A 19,245-nucleotide genomic window follows, 5' to 3' on the forward strand; every position below is an offset into this window, starting at 1 on the left:
TTCATTCAACAAGTAGAGATTCACTGCTTTGCCTTTAGGTACATAAACTGGGAGGAAGCAGGCACAAAAGGGCCATTTTACCTGATTTCTGGCCTCTTGTATTGTGCAAATGAGTACTACTGACAATGCAGATTGCTTGGTTATGTATGTAGCTCCTCATTCACGTGACGAACATAAATAGTTCACATACTTGGTGGAAGTGTTTAATCACTAGTTGCGCTTATCAGAACAAGAATCATACGCTTTAAAAGCTTTTTTTTTAATTAAGTTTTTATTTATTTATTTATTTATTTTCCTTTTGGTTGCCCTTGTTGTTTAACATTGTTGTGGTTATTAATGTCGTCGTTGTTGGATAGGACAGAGAGAAATGGAGAGAGGAGGGGAAGACAGAGAGGAGGAGAGAAAGACAGACACCTGCAGACCTGCTTCACCGCCTGTGAAGCGACTCCCCTGCAGGTGGGGAGCTGGGGGCTCGAACTGGGATCCTTACGCAGGTCCTGGAGATTTGGGCCAAGTGCGCTTAACCCGCTGTGCCACCGCCCGACTCCCTTTTTTTTTTTTTTTTTTTTTTACCAAGGAACATTTAAAAGAAGTGCTAAAATGTTGGGACCGATGACACCCTTTTGTGTATGTTTTAAAATTTTAAATCCTGAAGGAAATTAGCATTAAGTGGGCACATCTGAAAAGGACATACCCTTCCAAATTGAAAATGCTGCCACAGTTTATTCTATTAAAACTATTACTGTCTGTTTGTTCTGCCTTATTCCAGTAGTAGACTGTAGTCAACCTTTAAATGATGAGTATTTAAATTCACAAAAGTTTGTTCTGATTTCTCATTTGTAATTTAAAATTCTCTAAGAATTGGCTCTTGGATTGGAAAGAAATCAGATGAGCTTTTCCATGACTTTGTCTCCTCAAGTCCACTCCTTTCCCCACAAGCAATTTATAGAACCATTTCACACATGTCTGGTTGCCAGCTCTTTGGCAGTCAGTACTCTCCTGGAATTTGATAAAGGATTAATTAGATTTTTTCAGTAAGAGTTTCCTTCAATTATAAATGGGAATGCCCTTTTACTGAATTGCGTCAGGACAAGACAAAAAATATCTTTGCTTTAATTTTTTAAGTTGTCATTTAGGTGACAGAAGGTCTGCAGGAGCCTTTTAAACATGAATGCTATCTATATTTCCATACACTTAAAAAAAAAGAAAACTTGTAAAAACAATTTTGATAACATTAAGCAGAAAGTGGATTATGAAATCCTTAATATCTCAGACTTTAATAATTTGAAAGCTTGAAAACAATTGCTGTTTTGTGGATTTCCTTTCTTTTTTTAAATCTTTTTGTTTTCATTGTATTTATTTATCGGATAGTCAGAAATAGAGAGGGATCGAAGGAAAGAGGGGGTGGGAGGAAAGGAGGGAGAGAGAGAGAAGAGAGAGAGCGAGAGAGAGAGAGGAGAGACCTGCAGTCCTGCTTCACCACTTGTGAAGCTTCCTCCTGCAGGTGCGGACTGGGGACTTGAACCCGGGTCCTTGAGCAATGCAACATGTGCACTCAACCAGGTGCGCTACCATCTGCCCCCTAGATTTCCTTTCTTTTTAAAGAAAAATACGTTTGTAGAATGATTGGCAAATATAAATAGATATCCAGGGAAGATACTACAGGAAACTTTTCTACATTTTAATAGTATCCATGTAAAATCGAAGGACACAGGAAGCGAGCCAATCCTCAATCTGATACCATCAAAACAACTGTTTGTTGCAGAACTTAGTATTACTTTCCACAAATGGAATGCTGGCGTGTACCAAAAAGCCTTTTTAAGACTGGATTTTCCCGGCTCCCCACCTGCAGGGGCGTCGCTTCACAGGCGGTGAAGCAGGTCTGCAGGTGTCTATTTTTCTCTCCCCCTCTCTGTCTTCCCCTCCTCTCTCCATTTCTCTCTGTCCTATTCAACAACAACATCAATAATAACTACAACAATAAAACAAGGGCAACAAAAGGGAATAAATAAAATACGGATCTTCTACTGTTAGTTTAATGTTACAGTCACTGAAATGATTTTCAACACTAAAGCATCCACATTGAGTTTTATATTATAGTAAATGTTAAGAATTTAGAGTTAGGCCCTGCAAACTACCTCACTCAGGAGTCAAGCCCCGCCCCCACCACACTGAAAGAAACTTAGGTACTATAATCTCTTTCGCTCTCTCTTTGCCAGTCTCACTTCCTCTTTGTCTCTATTGGAAAGAAAGAAAGAAAAAAAAAAGAATAATTGTTATCACGTTTCCTGGGCATTCTTTTTCTCTTCAATTAGTCCACTGTAGCTAAGTGTAGGCACTTAGCTCATTTTTTGAGTCATAATGGAACACTCTGTCTTATTGCTTGAACTCCATAAACACCCTTCACTAATTAGTCTAGTTTTATTATGCTGAGAAAATAGAAGTACCACAAGTTAATCACGTCTTATGACTTATCATGGAAAGGATTCATGTAAAACTAAAGAAGCATAAAGAAAAGACAAAAGATCTTGATATCACCTCATTTAAAAAGTTACATAGTTTGCAAAAAAAAAAAAAAAGTCAAATAGAATGAATCTTCAATGTAGTTTTCTCTAGGTTTCCACTGGGAAAAGTGTTCAGAGGAATAGAATGTTTACACACAACCAAACAATAGGTCAATTCAAAGTTAGGTACAGCGGAAAATATTGAAGGACAATCTGTAAGCAGTTAGAAGACAATGGAACTTTGAACTGTAAGCAGTTATGTGCTATCGTGAACGAGTCATGCCAGACTACGATAATGGACTCGTTTGATAGTTCCACAACTAACTGGATGAAGAAGAGGGGACCAACGTCATATAGCTGGGCTCCAGTGAAGCATTTGAAACAGTGGATCATGAACTTTTACTTGCGAATTAATTATAGTTGCTTTGCATGAGAACAGAGACACATGTACTAGCAGCTGGCTGAAAGATCATAAACAAAAGTAAGAATCGATGGTGTCAAATCCAGCAGGAGGCTGACTGTAGTGGGATTTCCCAGCGGTCAGAGTTTTGTAACACTCTACGCAGTCGCGAGGAAACAGTTTTCCCTCCATGCATTTGCAGTCCAAGTGTTTTCAGAGGTACAAAGAAAGTAATTAGACCTGAAAATAATATATCAATTGAATCCATACGCAGTTTAGAATTTGTAAACCTGATTTAAGCTAACTTTAAAAATGTTATACAAGGACTCTGGTGGTAGTGCAGCGGGCTAAGCGCACGTGAGCAAAGCGCAAGGTAATGTTAGGATTCTGGTTTGAGCCCCGGGCTCCCCACCTGCAGGGGAGTCGCTTCACAGGCGGTGAAGCAGGTCTGCAGGTGTCTCTCTTCCTCTCTGTCTTACCCTCCTCTTTCAATTTCTCTCTGTCTCTACCCAATAACTAATAAATGAATAAATAAAAATGTTATACAAAAGTGTATGCGCATATAATAGGGAGCAGAGACACAATAGATCAGTTACTTTTTTAAAAAAGATTTTAAAAAATATTTATTTGTTTATTCAATTATTTCCTTTTGTTGCCCTTGTTGTTTTTATAGTAATTATTGTTGTTGTTATTGATATCGTCATTGTTGGATAGGACAGAGAGAAATGGAGAGAGGAGGGGAAGACAGAGAGGGGGAGAGAAAGACACCTGGACTACTTTAGGTGTTCAGTGTTGGAAGAGAAGAAGTTAAACTGTCCCAATCTGTGGACAACATGAAAAAATATTTATACATATAATATCCTTGAGTGTCCAGTAGAGAAGTCCTGGATATTACTGAACAATATAGCAAAATGGCAGGCTACAAATAAGTATACAAAAATCAATGGCATTCCTCTATGCAAACACTGGATTATCATCAGAAGAAATAAAGACATCAATCCCCTTTACCACAGCAGCAAAAATAATAAAATATTTGGTAATGAAAGTTAACGAAGGAAGTGAAGGACTTATACAGTGAAAATTACGAATCACTCCTCAAAGAAATAGGAAGAGACAAAAAAATGGAAACACCCCATGCTCATGACTTGGCTGACTCAACATTATAATACAGATTTTTAACAGGAGTAGTTCTCAAAATTAATCTTATATAAAAGAGTGATTTTATATATAAATTCACAATGGAATATGCTAAGTCTATTTTCCAAAATGTGGCTTACGTGTTTTAGGAGGTATGCAATTATATTTATGTTTTTGTATATACTGGTGGAAAGAAGCTATTAAGTCCATAACATAAATATGATCTATAATATTTTTACTTAGCTTATAGTAAGTAAGTCATCTAAAGAATAAGATTCAGAAAAAATAAAGCTTCACATTTCAGGTATATGTAAGTATTACACAAGGAAAAAACATACTGTTTGCCATTGAAACTATGATATTTTAAATTATATTACAGAGTGACCTATTTAGATAACACAGGTAAGAGTTTTAAGGAAAAGATTAAAACTGTAAGCGAACAATCAAACAGAAATAACTTTTGGGAGTCAGGTGGTTAGCTCAGCAGGTTAAGCGCAGGTGGCGCAAAGTGCAAGGACCTGAGTAAGGATCCTGGTTCATGCCCCCGGCTCCCCACCTGCAGGGGAGTCGCTTCACAGGCGGTGAAGCAGGTCTGCAGGTGTCTATCTTTCTCTTCCCCTCTCTGTCTTCCCCTCCTCTCTCCATTTCTCTCTGTCCTATCCAACAGCAACGACATCAATAACAACAACAATAATAACTACAACAATAAAACAAGGGCAACAAAAGGGAAGAAATAAGTAAATATTAAAAAATAAATAATTTTTGTGGTTTCCTGTATAGTCCCCAAATTTCTGAACTCTAGAAAGTAGCTCTTGAACATTTCTTTTCTCCTGTCCCTTCCCCTCTCCTCCCCCCGCTTCCCTTCCTTTTTCTCCCTTTTGTTTCCTTTACTCTCTCATTTCTTTCTTCCATTCTTTTTCTTTCTCTTACTTTCTTTTTTCTTTATTTCTTCCTTTTTTTTTTCTTTCTTCTTCTTCCTCCTCCTCCTCCTTCATTGAGTGAAAGAGACCACAGTACATTACTGTGGCACTGGGCTTGAACTTGGGTTACCCACATGGCCAAGCAGCGTGCTAGCCAAGTGAACTATTTTGGCAGTCCAGCACTTTAAACTTCACCAAAAACCAAAATTGTAACATAGCAAAATAAACTGAAGAATATCTTGGTTTATTCCACAAAATTTAACTTTATAAAATGATGTATCTCAACTTATGTATCCCTTCCAATTTTTAAACATTGATAGTATAAAGTAAAAAACACTATACTTACAGTGGAAAAAATTATTCTTCTTTTTTTTTTTTCCTCCAGGGTCATTGCTGGGCTCGGTGCCTGCACCATGAATCCACCGCTCCTGGAGGCCACTTTCCCCCCTTTTGTTGCCCTTGTTGTTGTAGCCTCCTTGTGGTTATTATTATTACCATTGTTGATGTTGTTCGTTGTTGGATAGGACAGAGAGAAATGGAGAGGAGGGGAAGACAGAGAGGGGGAGAGAAAGACAGACACCTGCAGACCTGCTTCACCACCTGTGAAGCGACTCCCCTGCAGGTGGGGAGCTGGGAACTTGAACCAGGATCCTTACGCAGGTCCTTGCGCTTTGTGCCACGTGTGCCTAACCCAGTGCACCACCGCCTGACCCCCAAAATTATTGTTCTTATAAGACATGGGAACTATAGCTATATCACAAATATAGTTTGATATATTATAGAAAGCAGGTATATAAAGAGCACATTTTCTGCTTAAAGCATGACTCATTCAGAAGCAAGTTGCTGTTCTAAGATGACACCACCTTTTACTTTGATTTATAGAAGCTAAAGAAATAAAGTCATCAGATAGGACGGCGCTATAGTAAAATGCACACATTAAGAAAAGGCAGATTTAAAAACTATTTATCCAAGAAATTTTGGGATTGCACAACAACCTCCCAAGGGTAAAGGGGGGATTTACATCAATGGTTGCACTGAAAATTCACCCTGATGAGAACTGAGGCCAATAGTTAAGAGAGTATTCTCACAGGAGAAATTAGATGACCTGCCATGCCCTTTCCGGTTCTTATTTATACGATTCTGTTGTCCTCATAATCATGATTCTGGAAAACAAACTGCTGGCAACTTAACTGTTTTTAGTTATATCCTTGGGAGTTGCCTGGCTGTGTTCAGCTAGTGTTAAGTTGAACTGTCATTTCCAAACATGGTGAAATAAGGAACTAGAATGCCCGGATCCTAGCCTTTCCTTGAATATTTCTTCGCATTGAGGCAGCGTTACTAATTCTCAAACTTTTTTTTTTTAGTAAAGAATAAATAAGCACTACCGTTAGCATTCTAGATGGAATTATAATAACAACAATAACTCTGTCTACAAATAGCAGCTTTGCCGTAATTTTCAGTTTGAATAAGGATCATAAGACCCTCACCTTATATTACCAACCATAATTGCAGCACGCTTTTACTCATTGATCCATTAATCCTTTCATGTGAGGACAAGAAAGGAGAACACAATGTGAAATGAGGACTAGACAACATGTACTGCCATCAAAGCAAAAGTCTCTGGGGAATGTAGGGCAGGAAGAAGTGCAGGAGAAGGAGGGATCCTGACTCTTAGTGAGACGGTGCCCATGTGGCAACAGACACACTGTAAACCATTAACCCCCCACTTAAAAAAAAATGACGACATTAAAGAGAAAGAAACATTTCCTAAATGTCTGATCCTACTGTGGGAATGATAATGAATAACAAAAATGTCATATTGCTGACAAGTGCTAAAATTATGAATGTGGTTATTATATCCTGAGTAAGTGATAACTATTGACTTTGAATTTCTATTGCTTTGGGTACCCTGGAAAAGTGGGTACCCAAGAAAGAGTGACTTGAGTAGGCATATTGTTCTACATAACAGATTGCTATGAACAATACAATGTGGTCTTGTTCCTTACCCTGAAGTTAAAGCTGATGCCTTTTTTTTATCACTAGCATATGGCTATGTATATAAAAATCCAAAACAAGTAAAGCAATCAGCCCATCAATTGGTTATTTTGTTTATACAAAATCAAGAGTCAATTGGACTGACCCCCCCCCCCATCTTGGATGTTTAGGCATCAAATATGTAACCCAGATGCCGGCTGGGTCAACTGTCCTGCTTGCCATCAAGATAATGTTGCCCTGAAGCTTGATACCCACCTTGTGAAAGGCTGAAACAAATCAGACTGTCATGGAGATTCAGGTAGTTTGAACTCTAGTGGTCATTCCTGCTGTGAACACTTTCTGGGTTTCTGTCCTTTTTTTCTACCTTGTCCTTCCAGATTTGGATTTCAGAATTTTATTTTTCCTTCACACAACTAAAATGCAGCCCATTTGCATGAAGCATTCATGCATATAGAGAATATTTTAGGAAGACTGTAAAAAGTGAGGATTAAGAGGGAGAAATGTCTATCTATTGCAGAAGGAATAGCTTCACATTTATTCAGCGGCCACATGATTCTCTCAGACCGACTTCTGGATGTATTTTGCACCATCTTTCTGCTGCTCTGGAACTGCGCTTTTGGCAAAAATTTGTAATTTATATGCAGATCACAGGATTTAAATAATAAGGTTGTTCATAGTAGGAAAATTAATGAAGAAAAAAACCCCAAAGTTTCTTAATGTGCATGATTACATCAATAAGGATTGTCTATATGATACTGAACAGTGTTGAATATATATACTTGAAAGGAAAGGTCTCTCATAAAGTCAAAGAAGTAAACAAAGCATACCAAAATGCTATCTGTGGTTCGAGCCCTCGGCTCCCCACCTGCAGGGGGGATCTCTTCACAGGCGGTGAAGCAGGTCTGCAGGTGTCTGTCTTCCTCTCCCCCCTCTGTCTTCCCTTCCTCTCTCAGTGTCTCTCTGTCCTATTCAACAATGACAACAATGACAATCACAACAACAACAATAAGACAACAAGGGCAACAAAAGGGGGAAAAATAGCCTCCTTTGCTGTATCATACACACCGTCACCATATTTTATGTTCTTTGACGTATTTGCATATAGCTATGCCACCGGTTGCTTTTGTTCTCCCTGGACTATGGAGGACCCTCCAACAATTCAGCTGCACTATTCCAGCCCTTAGGTCCATGACTGTTCAACAATTTCTTCGGCTTTGTATGTTAACTCTCTTTTCAGCCACCAAGTTCTACATGCTAGCAGGACGCCAACCAGACTTCCCTAGATAGAGAACCCCACCAATATGCCTTGGAGCTCCGCTTCCCCAGAGCCCTTCCCCACTAGGGAAAGAGAGAGGCAGGCTGGGAGTATGGATCCACCTGTCAACGCCCATGTTCAGCAGGGAAGTCATTATAGAAGCCGGACCTTCCACCTTCTGCATCCCACAGTGACCTTGGGTCCATACTCCCAGAGGGATAAAGAATAGGAAAACTATCAGGGGAGGGGATGGGATACGGAGATCTGGTGGTGGGAATTATGCGAAGTTGTACCCCTCTTATCCTATGCTTTTGTCAATGCTTCCTTTTGATAAATAAAAAATTTAAAAAAGAAAAAAATAAAAATAGCCTCCGGGAGCAATGAATTTGTGGTATGGGCACTGACCTCAGTGATAACCCTGGAGGCAAAATAAATAATTAAAATAAATAAAAATTCAAAAATGATATCTGTGATATGTGTCCATTTTGGGAAGTAAATAAATATATTTTGAACTGGGTGTATACTGCAAAATGATGACACCAGTTCTTTTTTAGAGCAAGGTCAGACTAGTGGGGAAGTTTTCCGTTTTAGTTTTATAGTTTAGTAATTTAGATGTCTAAAGAAATGTCTAGTGACCAGCTGAGCCGCCGTGTATTTAGTATTTAGAAGTTCTTACTATACTTTCCTCCTTTATGCTTCAGGTTCTGTCACCGAAGAACCCGTCTATGCTCTTGCCACACGCCAAGCGGGGTTCCCAGTGAGACCCTTTCCGCTTCCCGCCGCTGCAGCTGCTTTTCCTGTTGCCTCACTTGAGTCTTGATTGGGACACCACCTCTTCAAAGATGCCTCCTGTGGCCACTTTACAAAATCAAGCTAACCCGCCTAGCCGCTCTGTCTCTGATGTCCTGTTTTATGTGCTTCACGGCACAGAACAGTCTGGAATTAGGTGTGTGGGGGTGTCCACTAGAACAGTCGCTTTATGAGAACAATTTTTTTTTTTTAATGTATGAATGAAAGACTGAACTCCTTTAGGTGATCCGTGCTGTCCTCTTGGTTTGCAACAATCCATGAATTTATAAAGAGGAATGCACTTCTTTCCTTTCCTACATTTTTGTTTCTTTACTTTTCTTATCTTTATTATTATACATAGTACCTTGACTTCCTTTGATTTGGTATTTATTCTTTAAATTATTTTGTCCTGGTTTTGTACTTCTTTACAGAACTGTACCTCCAGTGTTAAGGGTAGGCTGACCCAGTTTCCCTTCAGGAACTAGGGGCAGTCCCTGCCATTGCTACTTTATAGTGAGAGCAAGGTCCTGGAGAGGCCCTTGAAAGGGATTATGGAGACATCACTGGAAGTGACCAGTGATGGTGGACAGAGGAGTCTGTCAGAGGTCTCAGCCCACAGTCTATACAGGAGAATCCCAGGGTACCTTGACTTGGGCCCCAGGTGATGGGGTGGCCTTGTAGTGACCAAAGAGGCCGTCCTTAAGTAAGCCGGTCTCTTGCTCTTTTCCAGTTTTTGTACTCCCTTACTTATCTGGCGAGCTCAGTATTCTCTCAGCTTTTAAAACACTAAGGATCATTTGTTGTAAACAAACTGCTCTATGTGGTCTGGCCTCAAGGTGAGGACAAAATACCCCTAGGATTTTAGAGGGGTCTAAGTTAGCGATGTTATTACATTTACCTATTTGATGATTCTAATAAAGGTTGTCACAGAGACAATTATTGTCCTTTAGTGTGATATATATATATATATGTCATTGGCCACTATAGCTCTTGGCAAACTGTATACTTTTTTACTTGTAAATATTATAAAGGGGTGGCAATCAGGCTGATGCTATCAGAGAGATTAGTAGCTGCATGGATGCATTGGATCGACCTTCTCGTGGTGCATCCCATGAGTACCCATTCATTGGGGAAACTGACGATCCTTCCTAGCCGACTGAATCCACATGGATCCCAGTCACTTTCAAAGCCAGCGACAAGCAGCTCCTGACAGCTTTCAACCTGACCTGTTGACTGGCTACGGAAGAAGGGCAAATGCTAGAAGAAGAAGTAGCTACATCTTACTTTCTTTTGTATAGTTAGTTGAGTGGATAGGTTGAGGGGTATGAGGTAAGGGTTATGAAAAGAGAAGGTCTAGACCTAAGTAGTAAATGTCTGACAAAAAATTTACAGTGCCTTCTTTGAGCCATACTAGCAGGTTGCCAAGCTTCTTATGTCTAAGTGTAATCACAGAGCACTATCAAGCACTTTTACTTTGGGGTAAAAAATAGTCGCCCCTAACTTAGGTAGACATGTACCCCCTGAGGCCTTACCCTATATTTAGGATCTGTAACTTTGTTAGAGAGTGTGATAGACTTTAAAAAAAAAAAACTGAATTGTTTTCTTTCAACATGACATTTCAATTGCTGAGTCTGTAAAACTGTTTAGCCAAATTTTTATTGTGTAAAAGGTGAATCCCAAATGAATTACTAGTACTACTTTTTGTTATCTAATTTTTAGAAATTAGCCTAGTATTCTGACTAGGCAAAGTAATTTGTGATGTTAAAGCCTACTCCTTCAAGATCTGGCTCACTGCCTGTGCTTAGGTGGTTGTTCAACCCTGTTGCACTTCAATTTCCTTCTCTATAGAATAGAAAACAAAAGTATCCACCACTATTACCACTGTAAGACTTCACCTACATGTGAACTACTGACATCTTCAGAAAATGGAACAAAAATTCAAAGATACACATAGCATATTTTAAATTTTTTTAGAATTACTAAAGTAATAATAAACTATGAAATAAAAATGTCTTCTTTTCTACATTACAAATGTATTTAAAGTTAAAATTCTGAAATTCTTTATGTTCTGTTCTGGTGCATGTGGACACCAGAAAAAGTATAGACCATCTTTTCCACCCATCTTTTTTTTTTTTTCCCCCACCCATCCTTGATCCCACTCCATACCCTGGGGGGTTTTCAAGAATGTGTGAAGCTACTTCAGTTACATTCCTAAGCTGGATAGACACTCAGTAGATAATCATCACTGGGCCATTCCTCCTCAGTCAAATGAATTTATAGGCCAGAAGCACAAGATTATTTCAGAAGGATGGACCCAGGGACAATCCCCGTGTAGATACTGAAAGTAAGCTGGAAGATAAAGGATTCTAGAAATGTGGACAGGCTGAAAAAAATTACAGGTGAAATCTTACTCTCTGTAACAACATGAGTGAAACTGGGGAGGGGAAAGTTAAATGAAATGAGAACAAGAAAGTCAAATATCAGGTGATCTTATTCATGTGTGAGATATAGAGAAATAAAAGAAATGACTGGCAAATCCAAACCAGAATTCTTACTATGGAGAACTAATTTTACCATAAAGAGACATAGGATTTGAAGCAAAATGGCGTATGTGAAGGAGGGAAATCTTATGGATTATGGTGGAAAGATATCGGTATTTTTGGTGGTGGGTTTGACAGACTCACATAGATCTGAAGAGGAATAAACCTGTTTCATCAAAACATATAAAGTGTAGGAGTTGTGTGGTGATGTGCCTGGTGGAATGCAGCTGTCACCATGTGGCTCTTTCTTCCCTCTCAATTTGCCTCTGTCTCTTATCAAAAACCAAAAATAAATAAATAAAGTGAAAAAAAACAAACATAGAAAACAGTGAAGTAAAGTCATTCCAAAATAGAAATATTATTTAAAAATCAATAGAAAGTATTTTCACTTGATTGTGAATGATTCAAATAGTGGTAATTATTAACAGAAGATTGTAATGGGTTTACTTTGGTGATTTCCTGTAATAGACCCTGATGTGCAGAGTAAGACAGTCTTTACCTCTTAGCAAGCACCTATGATACTGTCGACAATACCTTACTATTTTTTGCTAAGAAAAAAAAAAAAAAAGGATGTTGCAATTTTCTTCAATAGTGTGGGGAAAGCTCATAAAACTCATGCCTTGCTTAATAAAGAAAAGCTGTGGGGATTCATGAGTCTTTTGGGAATACAAAGTTAGCAACTACTGTTGTCTGATTTGAACAGTTCTTTTTCTCACCTATCTGGAACACCATCATGGATTTTTAGAGGATTTAAAAGGATACCTATGACAATGCATGTATATCACACAGAGTAATGGTTCACTTTTTAAAAGATCTTTATTATTTGATCAAGTTCATCAAAATGTATTCCAAATCTTAAACCCGAGAAATTATGTAGTATAAGTTAACATATACTGCAAACAAAATAAGTTTAATTTACCTGATTTTTAAATTCTTCTTAGGAAATACACCAATACTTACATTATTTTCATGAGTAATTCAATAATTATTTACAAGATACAAAGGTTATAGGAGTCGAGTTACACATACCCCCACCATACATAGCTCTGTGCCCTCCCCACCTCCTCTCCTAGTTCTTCCCCCTCTCCATCAAGGACAGCCCTCATAGTCCTCATAAAGTCTTAGCAGAAGTTTGACTAATTTTTTCAGACATTCATTTTTCACTTCTTTATATTATATTCTGAGTGAATGATACCCTCTTATAGCTGTTCTTCAGAGAAATGGAAGTTACTTAGTAACAGATATAAACAATAGCAATAATAGAACTTGAACACAAAAATCTGAAGAATAAAATACCTTGATTTTTACCTTACCCACATATTTTTTAAAAAAAAAAAAATGCAGAGTCAGAGGATGGAAGTTAACAGAGTCAATATGTAAAAGACTTCCACACCTGAGGCTCCAGGATTTCATTTTAAATCTAGGCACCACTATAAACCAGAATTGAAGAGTGCGCCAGTGAAAAGAAGAAAAGTAAAAGGAAGAAAGAAAGGAGAAAGACAGGAAGAAAGAAAGAAAGAAAGAAAGAAAGAAAGAAAGAAAGAAAGAAAGAAAGAAAGAGGGAAAGACAAAGGCAAAGAGGATTAGGGAGTGAACAAGGCCTCTTGATACAGGATACCATTGCACTGTCTTACGGACGCTCCAACTTTTCTTTTTCCTTTCTTTCTTTCTTTCTTTCTTTCTTTCTTTCTTTCTTTCTTTCTTTCTTTCTTTCTTTCTTTCTTTCCTTTTTTCCCCTTTTTTAAAGAAAAAGGTAGAGAGAAGAAGAGGGGGCCAACAGACACCACAGCACTGCTCCACAATCCACCTAAAATCCCTATTCTCACCTGCTCTGTTCAAACTTCCTGGTTCCTACTTACTAATTATTTTGCCATGCCACATAACTTTGTCAGGGAATAAGTTGAAGTTCTCTATCCATCTGGGTTATTCTTGGAAAAGAAAAAGATAAAAAAAAAAAATAACAACATTATACAATGTTATAGACATTAGCCCTCCAGTCTAAGATTTTGACCCAGAACTGATTCATAATCCCCTGGAGGGGAAAAAAAAAATCACCAGACAACTTTTAATTTGTAAAGTCAGGTAAGGTATTTTCTTTAAGAAAGACTCCCTCCCATTCAAGAATGGTAGGGAGGGGCAGACAGTGGTGCCCTCGTTAGGGTGCACACATTGCCATGCACAGGTCCTGTTCTCCAGTGTCTGGTCTCCAACTGCAGCAGGGAAAGCTTCACAAGCAGATGAAGCAGTGCTGCAGGTATCTCTCTTTCTCCAACCTTCTCTTCCTCCGCATCCCCTTGTAGTTTATGTCTCTATCCATAAGAGAAAGAAAAATGTGGTAGTCAGAAGCAAGCAGTGGCTTAGTGTGCAGGCACTGAGTCCCAGAAATAACCCTGGTTAAAAAGAAAGAAAGAGAAAAAGGGAGAGAGAGAGAGAGAGAGAGAGAGAGAGAGAGAAGAAAGAAAGAAAGAAAGAAAGAAAGAAAGGAAAAAGGGAGAAAAGGGGGGGCCTTGGAGGTAACACACGAGGTTGAACTGTGGTTCTTGAGTACAAGAACCACAGTCCCCACCAGCATAGCAAAAGCTTTGTGAGTATGAAGCATTGTTTCAAGTCACTCTCTCTCCCTCTCCCTCTCCCTCTCTCTCCCCCTTCCCTCATTATTTCTGGCTATCTCCATCCAATAAGTAAACATAATTTTTTTTAAAAGCATGACAGAGAGTGAGGACTCAGTCTGTATGAGAAAATAAAATTGCTCTCTGAACAACCTGCATGTGCAGCTTTTACAGAAAAAAAAGAAAGAAGCATTCTTAAGGAAGCAAAAGAAACATATGATGATTGATCGATGGAGGAAGAATCTACAGGAGAGCTAAGGTCTTGCACCAGGAACCCACCAGTTTGGAGTCAGGAGTTAACTAAAAGAAAGGACTGAGTCTTCTTGCTTGCTTCACAGACCTTGGTCTTCTGTGCTGAGAGGCGAATGTAGTTTCAGTGACAACATTACCTCAATCTGGTTACCTGAAACTGTAACAGATGATTTGCTAACTGGTGTTTCATTCTTGGTTCACTAGCTTTGTAAGTTAGCCTGCCAATCTTTCACTTGCTTTGTTGTCCTTCTGAGGTCTCTGAAACCTCCTGCATAGGAAGTCAGTTCAATGACCCTTATCTTGAACAATCACGGAGAGAATTACCACGTTCACGGGAACACCAAGTAGCATATACATTAGACATACATTCCAGTGCCCAACAATTAGAACGTTGTAGAATTACAGCAAGGGAAACAGGCTCATTGTCACTTTGATGACCAGAGATGTCTGTTACTATCATGTCTTCATTTATCTTTCTTTTTATAATTTTTATTTTTATACCTCTATTACCCTGCATGATTTCCAATACTTGCCCTTTTTTCCCTTTCACCTTTTTCCCCACCCCCACCTCTTCCACTGACAAATACTAGTCTGTTTTCTGTGAGTTTATTTTCATTTTGTTTGGAGATTTAAAACAGAAAAGATATTTTAGGGTATTTTTTTTTCTGTCTGACTTATCTCTAGCACAAAACATTTAAAATTCCATCCATGTCTTCAGAAATAGCAAAATTTTGTTTTTCTCCTGGCCGAATAATGGCATTTTGTATAGCCTCTGCTTCACCTGCTCTACACAGTCAAGCACTGGTGAATATTCATGTCTAAGTCTGCCATGCCTTGGCCATTGTAACTATGTTACAGTGAACGCTGAGGTGCATATTTTTTTTAGTTAGTTCTTTTGTTTCCTTCAGGTAAACAGTGAAATTCACGAGGCATATAGTAACTCTCTTCTTCATGTTTGAGGAAATTGCATATTGTTTTCCATAATGTCTGTACCAACTTACATACCACCAACGATGTATAAGGATGTACTTTTGGGAGTTGGGCAGTAGCACAGCAAGTTAAGTGCACTTGGCACAAAGACCAGGGCAAGGACCCCAGTTCGAGCCCCTGGGTCCCCACTTGCAGGGGAGTCGCTTTACAGGTGGTCAAGCAGGTCTGCAGGTGTCTATCTTTCTCTCCACCTCTGTCTTCCCCTCTTCTCTCCATTTCTCTCTATCTAACAACGATGACATCAATAACAACAATAATAACTACAATAACAATAAAAAACAAGGGCAACAAAAAGGAAAATAAATACATATAAAAAATTAAAAATAAAAAGAATGTACTTTTTTTCACAGCCTTGTCAACAGTTCCAGTATTTTTTGTTATTGGCTTGGTCATTAGTGCATGATCACCACATAGGTAAAGTGACATCTGATTGTAGCTTTGATTTGAATTTCTTTGTTGATTATACTGAGCATCTCCGTGTACTAGTTTGTCATTGTACCTACGTATTTGGAAAGAGGTCTATGCAGATCTTCTGTCCATTTTTAGTCAGAATTTTTGCTATTATGCTGTCTGGATCCTTTATATAGTTTGGCTATAAGTCTCTATAATATATATGATTTTCAAATAATTTATATTTAATAAGTAATCTTTTATTATGTTGCTATCTTTAGGTGCAGGATTATTTTAGTTTAATATAATTTCACTTGTTTTATTTTTACTTCTGTTTGTTATTCCCTTAAAGTTAGATCAGAAGATCATCACTGCAACCTGTCTCAGAGTTGTCACATATTCTTTCTTCTAGGAGTTTCATGTTTTGCATTCCAAGTTTTTAATCTATTTTGAATGAATTTTATATGGGCAAGATAATGGATTATTCTTTTTTTTCTCTCTTTTGCATTTTGCTGCACATTTTTTCCAAATGTCATTGGTTGATTAAACTATTCTTTCCTTATTGTGCATTTTTTATTCCTTTGCTGTAAATTCATGGACTATATATGAGTTTATTACTATTTAGTAATTTTCAGCATGCATGTTTATTCTTACCACCTTAGTAAGCCGATTCCTAGATGATCTGGATGCTGATGTAAATGGGATTATTTTCTTAATTTCTATTTCTGATAACTCCTTACTAGAACACAGAGAGAGGTGCAGTAGGTTATTATATGTTGACTTCTTTTTAAAATTTCTTTTAAAATTTATCTTTATTATTGGATACAGTCAGAAATTGAGAGAGGTAGGGGGAGATAGAGAGGGAGAGATAAAGAGAGACACCTACAGCCCTGCTTCACCACTTGCAAGCTTTCCCCCTGTAGGTGGGGACCAGTGGCTCGAACCTGGGTCTTTACACATTGTAACACGTGCACTTAACCAGGTGCGCCACCAACTGGCCCATATGTTAACTTTTTTGTTCTTTAACTTTACTGAATTTATGATTGGGCCCTCCTCAATCGCTATCGAACAGGCCATGGCCGGTGCGCCGCTGTGTTCCATCGCTGGGGAGCCAGAGACGACCCGAACTGCCCCTGCGGCTCCAGACAGACTATGACCCACATAGTCAACGACTGCCACCTCTCCAGATTCAAAGGAGGTCTCGAAACTTGACATCAGGCTCAACCTGACGCTGTTGACTGGCTACGGAAGAAGGGCAAACGCTAGAAGAAGAACTGAATTTATAAGTTACTTGTAACAATTTTTTATGATCTTTCAAGGTTTTCTAGATAATATGTCTGTCTGTAAACAATGAATTTTACTTCTTGCTTCTAACTTGAATACATTTTATTTCTTAATTGTGTTGGCTAGCACTTCAATCTTAAATTGAGTAAAAGCAACAAGGACAGGTATCCTTTTCTAGTTCCCCGTTTTGGAGGGAAAGTCCGGAGTAAGGATCCCGGTTCGAGCCCCCAGTTCCCCACCTGCAGGGGAGTCGCTTCACAGGCGGTGAACCAGTGCTGCAGGTGTCTGTCTTTCTCTCCTCCTCTCTGTCTTCCCCTTCTCTCTCCATTTCTGTCTGTCCTATCTGGCAGCAACAACATCAATAACAACATCAATAACAACCATAATAATAACCACACAAATGATAAAAACAACATGGGTAACAAAAGAGAAAAATAAATAAATAAAATATTTAAAACAAAAAAGTAAAAGACAATTACATATGTATTCAACACTTGCACATCAAGCAAGCTGCTCTCTTTTCTACATTAATAGAGAGGGTGCAAATATCCAACAAAGATACTGTTCTGAAGATTTAAAATGAAAGAAAAAGGCATTGTTCCTATGGCTTCATACCTCCAGATTTATATGATCACTGACTCCAGCTATTTCCCATGAGGACAGTGCCCTTGTGCTCAATCCGTAGCAAATTGTCAGCATCACTAAGCATCCCATTTTCATTTTGATAAGAATGAAAGCCAGGGGCTGGGGTTGGGGTTGGGGTTGGGGCCAGGGGGCTGGCTGCCTTTCCTCGGCTTTTACTCTGGTTACATCTACATACAGGATGTGAAGCAGAAAGCTGAAATGGTGTTTTGATAATCTTACAATCCCACTTTGCCTGACTTTCAAAAATAATTAACCAAAGGTGGTGGAGGACAACATTTAGCCAGGTAAAAAATTATGATGATGATTATCTGTTTATTTACTTACAGATGGCCTTTGTGGATCACAGCACAGAGCATATACATCTTCATTTTTACAGATGGGTTTATTGATCAGCCTTTTGCGGATCTTATTTTCCTGCCTTAGGAAGTGAGGTATTACCTGGGGCAAAGCAGCTTAAAGAATGTTTATTCACCAGATGGGAAAGATAAGGCAGCCAGGACCCCATCCCTAAATTGACATGAGTAGTGTGTGCTGTGCTCTTTCCTTTGGTACTCTGGCAGCTACTAAATCCTCCTTCGCTTCCTATTGCTGGCTGACAAGAAACAGAAGCTTCTTTCCACAAGTGACTGGTGGCAGATGGATACGTCGCTGAAATGTCACAGCTCAGACTTTCATCTGCCCAGCTGAACTGAATCATTCTGGAGTGTGCTTTCACACATCACTTCTCTTCAGGCTGCAATTTATGTGTGGTGTGGGCACTGGTTTAATTGAGCAAGTCTGTGTGAAACGTTTACTACATATGCCTGGAAGTGGGCTGTTTCCTAAAGGTTAAGAAAGATATTCGACTACCCATTAGCAAAGTGGACTTCAGTTTTTAAGAGAATGCTGAATGCAAGGCAAGGCAGTGACAGCACTAAAATCAGTCAAGATCACTTGATTTGTAACCTTCCTGTAGGTTAATAGTCTTACGACTAGTGATATGAAAAGACAAGTGAATGAAATGAAAAGAAGTAGCACCATGGTTGAGGGACAGAATAATACATTTTTATTTTATTTTATTTATTTATTTTCCCTTTTGTTGCCCTTGTTGAGTATAATACATTTTTATTTTATTTTATTTATTTATTTTCCCTTTTGTTGCCCTTGTTGAGTATAATACATTTTTATTTTATTTTATTTATTTATTTTCCCTTTTGTTGCCCTTGTTGAGAATAATACATTTTTAAGTCTTGAAACTTTTGAATGAACATCTTGAAATATAAATAATAGATAATGTTTATGTTATGGGCTTTGACAGTCTATCATACAGACAGTTTTTTTTATTTCATCTAAGTTTATTTATACGCACCTTCCCAGCATTTATCCCTCCATATAGCTACATAGGTCACAATCCTGATTTCTCCCTGTCTTTATCCAATAAATAAGTAATAAATACTATTTTTTCACCTAAATTCGATGGTCTTAAAAAATATCTCCAAATCGAGCATATGGTTTAACATTTCTATTCTAGGGGAATCTCCAGGGCTGGGGAGACA

At 38.4% G+C, this 19,245-nt stretch overlaps 1 long non-coding RNA gene across 2 annotated transcripts in view; it reads right to left on the bottom strand.

The window, feature by feature from the left end:
• LOC132538571 (uncharacterized) overlaps positions 1-19,245 on the bottom strand; it is a 196,555-nt gene that overhangs the window by 65,164 nt on the left and 112,146 nt on the right. The window contains exon 6 of one of the 2 annotated variants that reach the window (XR_009549909.1): positions 14,087-14,552. The exons of the other annotated variant lie outside the window; for it this stretch is intronic. This is a non-coding gene — a long non-coding RNA (uncharacterized LOC132538571). Of the gene's footprint in view, positions 1-14,086; positions 14,553-19,245 lie in introns of those variants that run through there. 2 annotated transcript variants of the gene reach the window in all.

Source organism: Erinaceus europaeus, chromosome 5, assembly GCF_950295315.1.
Source record: "Erinaceus europaeus chromosome 5, mEriEur2.1, whole genome shotgun sequence".
Classification (NCBI taxonomy): Eukaryota; Metazoa; Chordata; class Mammalia; order Eulipotyphla; family Erinaceidae; genus Erinaceus; species Erinaceus europaeus.